The sequence below is a fragment of the Telopea speciosissima genome, chromosome 1 (assembly GCF_018873765.1).
Source record: "Telopea speciosissima isolate NSW1024214 ecotype Mountain lineage chromosome 1, Tspe_v1, whole genome shotgun sequence".
NCBI lineage: Eukaryota > Viridiplantae > Streptophyta > Magnoliopsida > Proteales > Proteaceae > Telopea > Telopea speciosissima.
Window position 1 is genome coordinate 5,203,740 of NC_057916.1, and position 14,229 is coordinate 5,217,968.

Sequence of the window (14,229 nt, forward strand, 5' to 3'; positions counted from 1 at the left end):
ACGAATATTTTGCCCGAGAAGATGGGAATGTCTTCCTTAGAGTGTATTGCATAGTGATCTTTTTTATTTTTTAAGTTTCTTAGATGATCTTTTATCAGCCCAAACGCGACTCAACTCATAACCTAAGACCCAATCTGCACTTTCATGAGCATGACCATTTGCAAGAAGAGGAACAAATATAACGGTACAGATACTGGACACTGCTCAAGGGCAACAGTCATCCGTTTGAATTGGTGTGATAATGGCATTTGGATCTTCTACTGCCGAGCTGCCCCGTCCTGCCGTGCTGCGCAGACATAATAAGGCGTGAAATGACCGCCTTACCCTGACTATCATTTCACGCTTTATTGTGTCTGCGCAGCATGGCAGGACGGGGCAGCTTGACAGTAGAGGATCCAGATCCTTTTTCTTTGCAATTTTAAGAATTAAAGGGCCAAATTACTAAAGTGTCCTTGAAGGGCAAAAAGGTAAAAGATGCATGTGCGGAAACCATATACAAGGGGAATGCAACCCATGATGAGAATGACATTCCAAGGGGGGGATTCACACTTTTTTGCAAAAAGGTCAGCAAGTATGTATTATAAGAGAGAAGAATGTACAAGCAGTGGAAACTAATCTGATCCTCTAGAGATCAAATACTCAGAGAAAGCAAAAGAAAGAAAAATTAGCTGAAACGAAAGTAGGGCCTGCCCATGGCTTCCCAGCTTATAGAGTGAGCTAAGAAGCTTGGAGCGTCATTCCATTGCTCTGAAATTTTTCGCCTAGCTGCTCGGTTGGCCAAGGTGTCCGCTGGTACATTACTTTCTCTGTAACAGTAGGTGATACGCCACTGAATAGAGGAGAGATAAGGAGCTGCATTCCACCAATGTTGTAGAAAAAACCAAGGAATTTTTTATGTTAAGATGCTTGTGACCACATTCGCAGAGTCATTCTCTATCCAGAGTTGCTTCACTTGTAGCTCTTTTGCCTCTTTAATGCCTAAGAAGAAGGCTGCCATCTCTGCGTGATTATTGGTTCCCATTCCTTGGAAAGAAGAGAAGCATCTTTTAGTGATCCCCAAATGATCTCTAAGGATCCCACCTGCACCTGTAAGGGGGGGGGGGGGGGGGATTCACACATTTTCCCATACCATAAAACTCCAATTTTTTCAATGATTATTTATATAAAGCCTAATCAAAATATGCAAATATAAATAATAAATGCATTAGATAAGTTTCACAAAATCTATAAAAATGATCACCTCTACTGATACAAATTGTATATACCAAGAAATGAGATTCCCTAACTTGAGCAAATCATAGTACATACATCATGGTATATATACCCTGATTATAAGAAAATAAACCAAAAATTGCAAAACTTGATTGAAGTGCACATTAACATTCAAAACACTGGGTCATGGCCTACCATGCGATCATACACAACATGCATTGTGACTATATATGTTTTGACATTTTTTGGATTTTTCAAATTAAAATAAATAAATGATCTAAATATTAGAGATGTAAACGGATATTCAAAAATCCGTATTCGATCCGTGTTCGTATCCGTTTAGGAGAATCCGAATCCGTCCGAAACTAATCGGATACGAATATGATAATCCCCCTATCCAACCGATTATTATCCGATTCGTTTAGCAATCCCGACGGTAATAAAATATCTGAAACATATCTCTGTGTCCGTTTAATTTTTTAAGTTACCTTATTGGTATCTGAAACATATCTTTGTGTCCGTTTATCTTTTTAAGTTACCTTTTTGGATTTTGTTATCTTATTTTTATAATTTTATAAGTTAAGATAATGTGATTCTTTTTCTATATTTTCTATTGGTCTATATATATATTGTTTTATGCAATGTGATACATGAAATCACATATATATATGAGAAAATCAAAGACTAAGAAGAGTAGAAGAAGGGGTAGTTATTGAACTCTCTAGTCTCAACCCTAACCCTCATCATAAAAATGGTAAAGATGTCAACGGATAGTCAAAAATTTATATACGATCCGCGTTCATATCCATGTAGGAGAATCCATATTTAAAAAGTCACTATCCGGAAACTATCCAAATCCATCCGAAAATCGATAAGATATTATCTGAATCCGTCCGAATATTAACGGATACATTATGATAATGCCACTATCCGACCGAATTCGATCCATTTACATCTCTACTAAATAGCCTAAGGGGGAGGGGGAGGAGGGAGCATAAAAAACATTATATAAAAATCTATACAGAATTGGATTAGGCTTAAATGTTAGAAACTAATGAAATACAATTCATATAATTTGGATTTTTATTTTTTTTTGTCATTTCTTGTATTTTTTTGAAGGGCAAAATGGTAAAATCCATTTGCCAGATTTTTTGAGTCATTCTTTTGCTCAGAGCAGTGTCTGAGGATGTTATTTTCATATCCACCCAAATACCCGAGCTCAATTCAGATTTTGAAACCCATATTTAACAAAATGACTAAGATGCCATTGAGAACAAAATTTTTATTTTTTGTTTGGTAAATATTGAGAACAAAAATTCATAAAAAAGAAGATTTGAACCTTGGGTTTAATTTTCAGAACATGTCAAGGACACTGTGGGCCATCTCATACAATTTTGCCCGAATTTAATGAGCTGTTTAAGCATTTTTAAGAGGGGTTTTAAGGCAAAACACCTAATCTAGTGCATACACAAAGAAAAATATGAATTATATATAAAAATAAACAAATAAAATAAAAATTACCTTTGATGCTTGGAAGGGTTCGGCATAGTGGGTTCACGTCCGATTCCCCGGAATCCATTTCCGGGGCTGTCGAAACATAGTTCGAACAATGGCGCTCCAAATGGCAAAAATGTGTGAGTAAAGGGTATTTATAAAATGGGGAAAATTTTGCCGTGTATGTGATAGGGATACAAATATCAAGAAAAATAGCAATGGCAAAAATTTTATTTTCGTCAACAGTGTCGGATTTTTATGAAACTTTACGCACAGATTAAAAATTAGTTAAATAAGACTACCTAAGGAGTCTTGGCTCTGTTTAGGAAGGTTGGGAATAGAAAAGGTTAGGGGTAAAACAATCATTTTCACAATTCGATTGCTATAGGAATCAGTTGGGCCCTGAGCATCATCGTTGGGAGGCCCCCCCAAGGTATCAAAAAGGTACTTTTATAATGAAATGCGAGAACAAATACCAAACAAAACACGAATAGAAACAAAAATAGAACCAGATGATAGAGATTTAACATGATTCACAAATTAATACAATGTGCTAAGTCCATGGGCGAAGCTAGAGATGTTTCATTCATTATGTAATGGAAGAAAATTAAATTGTGAAAATCTCTCAAAATACCCCAACATGGTATTTTTGCTCTTTCTTTCAAAAACGCTAATACAAAAACTCCAAATTCAACTCTTTTACATCAAGACGAAGAAAAAATACAAGTACTCCTCCATTAGGTTGGATTGAATCGAACTTTCCCTACCATCACAATTCTCTGGAAAAATAAAAATTCATTCGAATCACCACCAAAATATGTTGGAGCAATTCAATTTTTGAAACGAATACATGAATTCGATAAACACATAACATGAGTTATCCGAATGGTATACATAATTATGGAAGAGATAGCTAATATACGATTCAGCTCAAATTTCAAAAATCTGATGAGTTCATAATAAAATAAAAAAATCATAAATAGAAGCAGTTCGGAAGAATTCGGTTCGTAAACCTAAATGCCCACCAACCCACAAATGTTTAGCTCCTGCACAGCAGCGTCTGCACCAGCTCTGGCCACATAAAAGTATCAACTAGTCAAGTTGGATGAGATATTTTATTTCATATTAGACAAAGCAATAATTTTGTGCTTTCTTATATCTGAGCAAGAATCTTAACAAATCAAATTGAATAGTAAATAGTAGGCCATCAATCTAAAAGAGAGCTCCAACTCTCAACATTATTAGATCATTAATTTATGAGTAAATTACTCCCCCCTCCCCTCGATTATGGGCTAATGACAAACCCCTCCCCTGGGTTTTGAGAAATGACTCTCCCCTCCCCTGCATTCCCAAGATTCTATCAATCGTACCCTTGTCGTTAAAAAGGGCTGTTAAGTGACATCACCCTAATTATATTCGTTTAAACCCCAAACTGCCCTTATATTTGTAATATTCCAATAATACCCCCGCCTAATAAGAAGAGAAAACAAATAGAGAGAAAAGAGAAAGAGAAAATGTATCTCTTCTTCTTCTTGTTCGAACACATCTGTTATCTTCTTTCTCCGCGAAATCGAGAGAACATCATCGTACAAGTTAGCGGTTAGCTGCGGCCATATTCTTTTAAATGCTATCCGGCTAAATCGAAGGTAAGCCCAATCGATAAACCCTAATTTTTATCTCTAATCCCATCGATAAACAAATTGATAAACCCTAATATTTGGGGACAACCCATTTTGCGAAATTCGAAGGGGTGGTGCTACATCAAATGTGATAAAAGTTCATTCAAAAGATTGATCCTACACACGGTTAGGTAAGATTTGCACCTATAGTAGTGCAATTGATTTCTCTTGGTTCTTTTTTTTTTTCCCCAATTCTCTTGTTGTATTATAAAAACGTTTCTTTTGGCTTGATTAGATGATTATATGCTATTCCGTTTCATTATGGGAGTGTATATAACCTATATTCAATACCTATGTGATTAAACTAGAGAAAATAGGCAACCAACTCCCATCTCACGGCTTGGATCGGCAACCAACTCCCATCTCTCTCTAATTTTTATTGTTTAGATTGGAGTTATTTTCTCACTCCCATATCTCTCGATTTCTATTATATAGGTTACGGTTTTGTATTCTTTAGATCACTCTACAACATTGATTTGTTTTTTTTGTTGTTTTTGTTGTGCATCTTTTACAGGTAAATGTATCAAATGTCTAGCTCAAGTGTTAATTGCGTAATCCTAATACACTCAAGTACAAATCCTTGAGGTGCAAATGTAATCGGAAAGTGTGATTAGAATATCGAGCGATAATAATCCAAATAGGCTTTTTACGATTGCCCGCATTAATGGTTGTAATTTTTTTGTTTGGTGTGATCCCATTGTTGCACCAACAACCGAGCTTGTCCGAATCCACCCCCGATTTACAAGAGTTGCGGGAGGAGGTGCGGGTGCTACGAGAGGAGATACGGGTTTTGCGAGAGGTGTTACGGGGTTACAACAGCGGTGCGAAGTGGAACAATTAGAATGGATGAAACGGAGAAGTTTGTTGCATCAATGAAGCTTGGAGTTTATTTTGTTCTAGTTTTCTTTGTTGGTGTAATTGTATCAGTTATGATTGGCAAATAAATGTGAAACTGATGTACTTTTTTTCTTTTTTTTTGGTGAAAGTGCGATGTACTTAAATCCCAGCATTAGTAATGAAAAATTGTACAACATCATTAGCAAATGATTCTACAATCATATTTAATCAACAAGATCTTCTAATTGGCTTTTTCCTCAAGTGATCATTATAGGACTTTATATTGAACTTCTTTCTCATCATTAAACAGAGCCAAGCAGAGAACCACTATCACATACAATTTTAGATGAATTATTTGAAACCATCACACGGTGTATTCACAACTCAACTCCACCACCTCACCGCCCCTTACAAAACCATTTATGCAAGCTTTGGACAGCATTCCCTTGTATTAGTCTACTGTACCACAACATCCGGATATTTGGACGCAATTCCCTTGTAAATAGGCTTTTAAAAATCTGAAAATTTGGACAGCATTTCCCTTTAAATAGGCTATCTTAAACCTGGAAATTTGGACAGCATTCCTAAATTATCCAAAAAAAGTCTATGCTTCCAAAAGTATTTGTCTACCATACTTCAACATCCAACATATCTAAAAAAAAATTTGTTTGGATCATCCACATCCAACTTAACATCATGTCCAAAATAAAAGTCTACCACAAAATCCAACATATCCAAAAAAAAAAAAAGTTTACAATCATCCACATCCAACTTAATATCATATCCAAATAAACATAAAAATCATCAAATTACAGCCTATGATTCTAATTTCTTCACTGCCTCTCCTCCCCTCTTTGAACTTATTTCTTCTTCATTTCTCTTGCTTTCCTTTTATCTTCCTTGGCTTTCCTTTGTGCTTCAATCTTGGCCTGCATATTGTCATAAGTGATGGTAGAAGAAGCTTGAGATCTGGTCAATCTTTGAGAGGTATTGACATCACATTTGCTCCCACTTCCCTTCTTTCCCTATACAAGCATGAATTCAATATTAGAATCCTTGTAATCATCACGATAACATAAAATAAGTATGAGTACAACGTGGGGAGAGATTAGTGCCTTAGGGCTAGAAGAGTTGGGCCCCATAAGTTATCAAACAAGGCTAAAATAGGGGACCGGCACTGACAAGGCTATATCATGTGCTGTCCATGTGCCTGTCCCTCTCGGACTTTCCACCGCGATCTAGGTTCTCGGGACCGGCACTTGCATGTGCTGTCCATGTGCTGTCCCTCTCGGACCTCCCACCGGCGATCTTTCTCGTGGGCTGCACTTGCATGTGCCTGTCCATGTGCTGTCCCTCGGGGCGGCACTTGCATGTGCCTGTCCATGTGCCTGTCCCTCTCGGACTTCCCACCGCGAGATCTAGTTTCTCGGGGCTGGCACTTGCATGTACGTCCACGTGCGCCTCTTCTTGTTCATGCCATTCGAGAATGGTTTTGCAGCCCCAAAGTCTTGGGCTAAAATGGGGTATTCTTAGGGGTTTTTAAGGGTCTCTTTGGCCATGAGAACAACTCAACCAAGGTGCCATAGCACACACCCAACATGGGTTTGTAAACCCCATGATCGATTAGGTTTTTCTCCATTAAAATACATATGAAAAGAAAACTCATGGGTTTGGGTATTGGGGTTTTGAAAGGGGCTTTAATCAATGTTATTTAACAACCCACAAACCACACCTCTATGGTCGATGTACCTATCCTCGCGACTTCTCTAAGTCACGGTCAACAATCTTGTGGGATGGCTTGAGTATCATGGTCCACAGTTCACGAGCGTACTCCGCTCCGGTTCTACATAAAGGTTCAAACCGGACCGGTGGTGACAGGAGTTTTAACCGGGTTTTGGGCACTGGTTTAACATCGTTGGTCGTATTTTGTGGGTCTCGGTGTTGGTATGGCATCGATGACATCTCCATTATACATCTCGAAGCTTCTCCTGCTAAAGTCCGAGGTGCCTTGGTTAGTACCAATGGTTTCCTTATAACGGAGGCGTTTGTCTTACCGATCAACTTAGCATTCACCAAGGTAATTAAGCCATATCTTGTAAAGTAGTAGTAATGATCTGGTCTTGTTTCTTTTGGTTTAGTGTTAATAGACAAGACAACTTTAACTAACCCATCGATTTGATGTTTCGGGCTCTGGGACATGGAGGTGGATGCTTGGAGTTGCGGGGTTACGGCTATGTTTCAATTTGCACTAATGTGGTTTCTTCGAGTCACCACGCGGCTTTATAGAAAGGTTCACACTTATTTTTATTCCCGAGTTATTTTCGAGTTCTTCAAATGAGACCTTTTCAAACAATTTTTATACTCTTATATATCTAGATAAGTTGAAACTTGAGCTCCAATTATCTCTGAGATGATTAAGAAAACCAATTTTTGCTTCTTGTGTATTTATAATGTTATACGGGAAGGGAAGATGAAGCCAAAGCCTTACTCAAAAGAATCTACCCAGTGGATGAGGTGAAATGGAGATACAAGCTCGAAAGAGTCTATTGAGACAGAGATCAATTGCACTACTATAGGTGCAAATCTTACCTAACCGTGTGTAGGATCAATCTTTTGAATGAGCTTTTATCACATTTGATGTAGCACCACCCCTTGTGAATTTACGCAAAATGGGTTGTCCCCAAATATTAGGGTTTGTCAATTTGTTTATCGATGGGATTAGAGATAAAAATTAGGGTTTATCGATTGGGCTTACCTTTAGTTTAGCCGGATAGCATTTAAAAGAATATGGCCGGAGCTAACCGCTAACTTGTACGATGATGTTCTTCTGCTTCACGGAAGAAAGAAGATAACGGATGTGTTCGAACAAAAGAAGAAGAGATACGTTTTCTCTCTCTTTTCTCTCTATTTGTTTTCTCTTGTTATTAGGAGGGGGTATTATTGGAATATTATAAATATAAGGGCAGTTTGGGGTTTAAACGAATATAATTAGGGTGATGTCATCACTTAACAGCCCTTTTTAACGGCAAGGGTACGGTTGATAGAATCTTGGGAATGCAGGGGAGGGGAGAGTCATTTCTCAAAACCCAAGGGAGGGGTTTGTCATTAGACCATAATCGAGGGGAGGGGGGAGTAATTTACTCTTAATTTATACGTCCCCTCTGCCCTATGTCCTCTGCTGGCCGGCTGGCCCCTTCGTTGTCTCTATCTGACTCTCGTGGGTCTTGTTTGACTTCTCATAAGGGCTTGAAACTTCTGGAAAACAAAAGTTTTTATAGAAAAGTACAGTGGTCCAAGGGCTGTCGACTCAGTGGCGAGCAATCCCACTGCCCTCATCTTAGGCCAATCCTATCACTCAATCTTGAATCAGTTCAGTGATGTGACGGAGGTTTAGTAGGCACGGTGGTTGTTTTGTTATGGAGGGATTGGTAGAGCCAATGTATGTGGATACCCTCGTAATAAAAAAATAATTGGTGACAGTAAAAAGAATTTTCAAATAGATCTGTATGATGGAAACATTTCCCAATTCCGTATATTCAACCGACAAATAAATTCAAGCTAATGGGGAAAGGTTAAGACAAGTCAACAATCTATACTATCGTTGGTAAAAGGGGGTAAGAGGGTGCTTTTTGGTACAATATGTAATTTAAGAGTCGATCTCTTAATCTCCTGGGAGGCATGCACTCAATCGACAATACTTCTAACCAATCGAACTAACGATTGTTTGAAAATAATTTCACTACAGGTGATTTCTTTTTCCATAGCTAACTTTACTGTCCACGTGCACAAAAAGTAAATGTCACAATGGATGTCCAATGTCACACTTCATTTTTATTTATATCAGTTTTACTGAAATGGGTAAGACTATATGTGCGTTCTTTTATTGATAAAAATAAATTTATTTTCGAAAACGTGAAAATTGACGGCTACAGAGTACACATCTCAACAAGTCATGGACCGGACGATAGTGCCTTTCGTGTCAGAAAGTCAGTCAAACTGTTAAATCTCCCTTGAAATAAAACTAAAATTACATTATTCAAAGAAAGTAGGGATGTAAACGGATCGGATGTGATCAAATCCGGATATTTCCTGGCCGAATACGGATATCTCTAAACGGGTTCAGATGCAGATTGAATTCGGATTCTCGACCATCCATTTACATCTCTACCTTGTGTAACTCGCACCTTCTCCCTCAAGTGGATATAATTCACTCGCAATCCATATCTCTTAGATCATGATTCTCTTTCCTGATATTCTAGAACTTGTAGAATCTTCAAAAACTCTAAAGATCATTATTTGCTTAATTTTTTATTGTTAAATATTCGGATATTTTTTTGGACAGATTTATCGGAGTATTCAGATTTTTTTTCTTTCTAGATATCTCTAAACGAATACAGATGAAAATGGAATTCGGATTCATATTTTTGGTTCTTCATTTACATCTCTAAAAGAAAATAGAAAGATTAGTATGCTATAGAATACTCCTCAATTTTAGAGGGAAAAATGCAATTCATTTTGGAAGATAGGACATCACATCTTTGTTATCTGAGTGCGATTCCTATTTAGTTCCCCCGGATGAAAACATTAACACCAGATACTTAGACCAAATAATATAGGGTGGGGTCTATCAAGTTATTTATTTTCTAGGGGGCTAGGAGATTTGCTATCCGTGATCTGGACTTCATATAAGTTGCCAACTTGCTGTAGAAAATCGGTCATTGTACCCTCACGAACTTGTAATATCAACCTGACTAGCTGGTCCCATGTGGGCATTTTATAGAGGGAAAATCTTGTTGTAAATAAAGTGGGTTACAATGACATTATAAGTTTAGGGCAGACATATGGCTTGGGTATTCTTAAGGGTGTAAATGAATAGTCAAAATCCGTTTTCGTAGTCGTGTCTGTATCCGTTTAGCACTATCCGAATCTGTTTGAAAGCTAAACGGATACGGATATGGATAGACTATAGCTATTCGAACAACTATATTTACATGTAAACGGATAAAATATCTGATCCGTATCCATATCCGTATCCGTTTAGCATTATCTGAATCCATCCAATAGCTAATCGGATGCGGATATAACACTATCCGAGCAGAATCCGATCTGTTTACAGCCCTAGATAGGGGTGTCAATACCCAACCTGAATCGATGAAACCGGCCTGAACCAGCCCGAATGAGCCCGGACCACACCGGACCGAACTCTTAATGGTTCGGTTCGGTTTGTGGATCCAGAAAGGCAAACGGTTTGGTTTAGTTTGGACTAGCCCGACGGTGCACCGGTAGCCCGAACCCAAACCGAACCGACCTAACCCGATAAATGAGTAAATCAGTAAATGCCTAATGCCCCATTGCCCCCTAAATGTGTTGTGATAGTTTCTCACTTTATCTCATATCCTTTGTTAGTGATTACCCAACCAATTGTATCCATAGGCCATAGGACATAGGATACAAAGATGCATTGTATTTGAAATATTTTATGTACTTAAAAGAGAAATAGAAGAAAAATTAGCACTAACCGGACCTTACTAGTTATATAAAACCGGTACCAAACCGATATCAATCCGTTATCATAAACCGAAACCGACACGAAACCAAACCGCACCGAAACCGAATATTTCTTAATGGTTTGGTTTCGGGTTCTATAAAAGTCACACCGAAACCGAAAAGTCCGAATCGAAACCGGCCCGAACCGGCCCATTGACACCCCTAGCCCTAGGTATTCCTATCATTTAGGGGGGCGGGGTGGTTATTTTTACCCACCCCCATGTGTCTGGGCGCAACCTGTGGGTCCTCGGTACAGAAAACATTTGGTCATAAATTTATTTTAAGAAAATTATTTTGTATTGGGTGCAACCTCAGTACAGACATAGGACTTTGCAAAATGACCGTTACACACTCTTGAAATGAAAAAATTCACCCATGTTGATGTCCCTTTATACGCTCTCATTGTCCCTTGCACTTGTGCATGACCGTGCAGGACAAGTATTCACCCATGTACGCAACATTGGTTACAATAAGAATTTTCTTTTACAAAATGTCCACATGGGACCATGTATTCTTGATTGCATGTAGTCTGTGCCTAGACATTGGACTCTGTGAAATGACCATTGCACCCCCTTGAAATGAAAAAAATCCCACCTCGTTAATGCCCATTTGTATGCTCTCATTGTCGCATGCACTTGTGCCGGGCCACACAGCCTAACAACGATCTTTTACCCTTTTTTTTTTTTTTTTTTTTCCACTTATTGTCTTATTCTCAAAAGTCATTTAATATAGAGGTAAAAAAGATTTTTTAAAAAAAATTGAAAATCATAAATACTAATTATATGTAAAATGATATGATTATTTATGCATTAAATGACTTTTAGGAATAAGATAAGATGCAAAATAAAGTTACAACTTCTTAGTTCAACAAAATATACCCTTTCTTTCTTACAAATGCCAACGAATAATTAGGTTGTTGGGTCCCTCAAATAAGTTCTCTAATTATAATCTTTGTCTATAGTATAAAACTACGTTGAAACCAGGTGCATTATATTATATAATGTGCATGAAAGAATTATATTATATGAGGGATTTTCTTGTTGAAATTTCTTAAGGAGAACAAATTCTGTCATTTTGTATGTATATTTTAAAAGAGCGGGTGGTAGCGGTGCGACGATGAAATTCCTTAAACGCACTACTAAACTCGACCGGTAAATCTGAGCTGTTTATTTTTTTATCTTTTAATCGTAACCGTTGAATAAAAAAATCTTATAACCTATTGACCGTGACAACAGGTTTCTTCTTTTTCCAACTCCTTTCTTCGCCGGTCGAAAAACAATCATCCTCTCCGGCAGTGGGTTAGGTTAGTTCTGCAAATCTCTTTTGAAACCTTGACAGAGAGAAATCATCCACAGCGGTGAAAGGGAAAATAAAAGAAAATCAAGCTGAAAAGAAGCCGTTGACGGCAGCGAGACCAAGTTCAGATTTAGTACGGAGAGTCCTATTGGCGAAATCGAATTTCTCTTGAGATTTTTCATAATCCAAGAGAACCCATCAAGGCTCCGATGAGAAAGAAGAGAGACGCAATTAGAGACCAAATCGAGATCCTCACTTTGGTTCCCACCTGCTTTTTTACTGCTCCTCCTACTCTTGTAATCCTCCATAATCAAGAGAGCTATATCTGCCATTTTTCTTCTCTGTAAAAGTGTAAAATGCTTCAAAGCACCAGAAAGAAAGAAAGAGAAATGAAATTTCTGAGTACTGGATTTTGGGGGTGGTTGGGTTTCTGGTTTTTGGATAAGGCTGGCAGATTTTATTAAACCCTTTTTTCTTTCTTTTAGATTGTGGGTGATCGATGATGTGCAGAGCACTTGGTAGTTTATAGGATTAATTTTGTTAAGAGAGACTGGACGGAGCAGTTCCTGATCTCGAAACGTGAATGGCTGGTTTGCAGAGGCCTAGTCTTTCTGAGAGGGATGTAGCCGGGGTATTGCTGCTGTTAGGGTTTGAGTCGGTTTTGAGTTCCGGTGGGGGTTTGGTTTCCCTATCCTTCTCCGATCGGTTCATTCCGATTACACACCCCACAGATCTAGATCTGGCAACCTTCAGGCTAAACGATGAAGACAAAGTTCGCTTCTCCCACCTCCGCCCTCTGCCCTTCTTGTGTATTGTCGGTTCGAAGATTGAGAGATTTTTTTTTTTTATATATATATTTAAAAGGGTAGGTGGAATTTAGGTTAGCCTGTTACAGGTAAAATAATGAACGGTTAGGATTTTACATTAAAAATCAACGGATGAGATTTCAAGTGTTGGGTTTAGTGGTGCGCTTAAGGTACTTTATCAGTCACGCCGCGACTTTTTCTCCTTTAAAAGACACGATGACAGTTTTGTTGATAATGACATAATGATGTTGTTATAAAAAAAAAACATAATGATGTTGTTTTCAAATTATTTTAAAAATCTTTTTTTTTTAAACTTAAATTTAAAAAAAAAATTATGAATAAGACAATGAAATAAAAAAAACGATATACGTGCATGATCGAACTACGTTGAAACGGAGAAAGTTTTGGTCATTTTGCACGACCCTGTGTCTGGATATAGAGATCATGCACAATACGCGATCAAGTAGTATTCAATCTCCCTAAAAATATAGAGAGAAAGAATAAGAAGAAGGGATGAGAGGTAGACGGTTTATTTGGTTGCCACACGTTGAAAAAGCACCTATAAGAACAGAAGATCAATTCTTGTACGTGAACCTCATTCGAACTTGTCATAAATATGCCCACAAGTTTTAATGTAAAAAAATCTTACACATGTGGCAAATATGAATGAGTCATGTGAGAGAAGAGTGGAAGATCCCCAATTCACATTGTGTACGGTGCAGTTGCCTGTAGCGGTTTGTGCGGTGCAGACGGGGCCCCGCTTGCAATGACTGTCTTACCCCCACTCGGATAAGGCATTTGGATAGAGGTAAGTCGGTCTTCGCACAGCTCAGTCTGCATCACTTAAGTCGTTACGAGCAGAGCGCCATAGAGGATCTGGATCCGAAGATCCCACACATTTCAATGTTTTTTTCTTTAGTCCAAACAATGTCCACCACTTAGCATTTAGTTTTTAATTAATGCAAGGAAAAATGTAGAAAAAACTGAAAGGACTTTCAAAGTAATACATCTATATATATACATGTTTATTTAGAATTTAATACTTTTTTTCAATTGTCTGTTGCCTTATTTTCAAGTTTTTTAAGTTAGAGTGTAAAAATATTTTCAAAAATAATTAGAAAGTGATATTATCAATTAAAAGATTAAAGGCAAGAAAGAGATGCAACAACAATCCCTTTAAAAAAAAAAAAAACAATATATATTTAATAAATAAAAAAAAAAAAAAAATGTTTGTTATGAGATAGCATATCTCTACCCATATGGGGGCCGCCGATAGAAGTGTACACGTGAAAACATCAAGTGGGGCGAAATGTGTGTTGGCGCTGATGCCACGCACATTTTCCCATAGCCACTACAGA

At 37.7% G+C, this 14,229-nt stretch overlaps 2 protein-coding genes across 6 annotated transcripts in view; both read left to right on the plus strand.

The window, feature by feature from the left end:
* Window positions 1-7,710, plus strand: part of LOC122638342 (7-deoxyloganetin glucosyltransferase-like) — a 49,048-nt gene extending 41,338 nt beyond the window's left edge. For all 5 annotated transcript variants that reach the window (XM_043831293.1, XM_043831277.1, XM_043831260.1 and 2 more), the window contains exons 4-5: window positions 3,704-3,709; window positions 7,699-7,710. The gene's annotated coding sequence lies outside the window, so the exon portion shown is untranslated. The remainder of the gene's footprint in view (window positions 1-3,703; window positions 3,710-7,698) is intronic.
* Window positions 1-14,229, plus strand: part of LOC122638325 (7-deoxyloganetin glucosyltransferase-like) — a 35,658-nt gene that overhangs the window by 3,011 nt on the left and 18,418 nt on the right. The gene's annotated exons all lie outside the window — the stretch shown is intronic.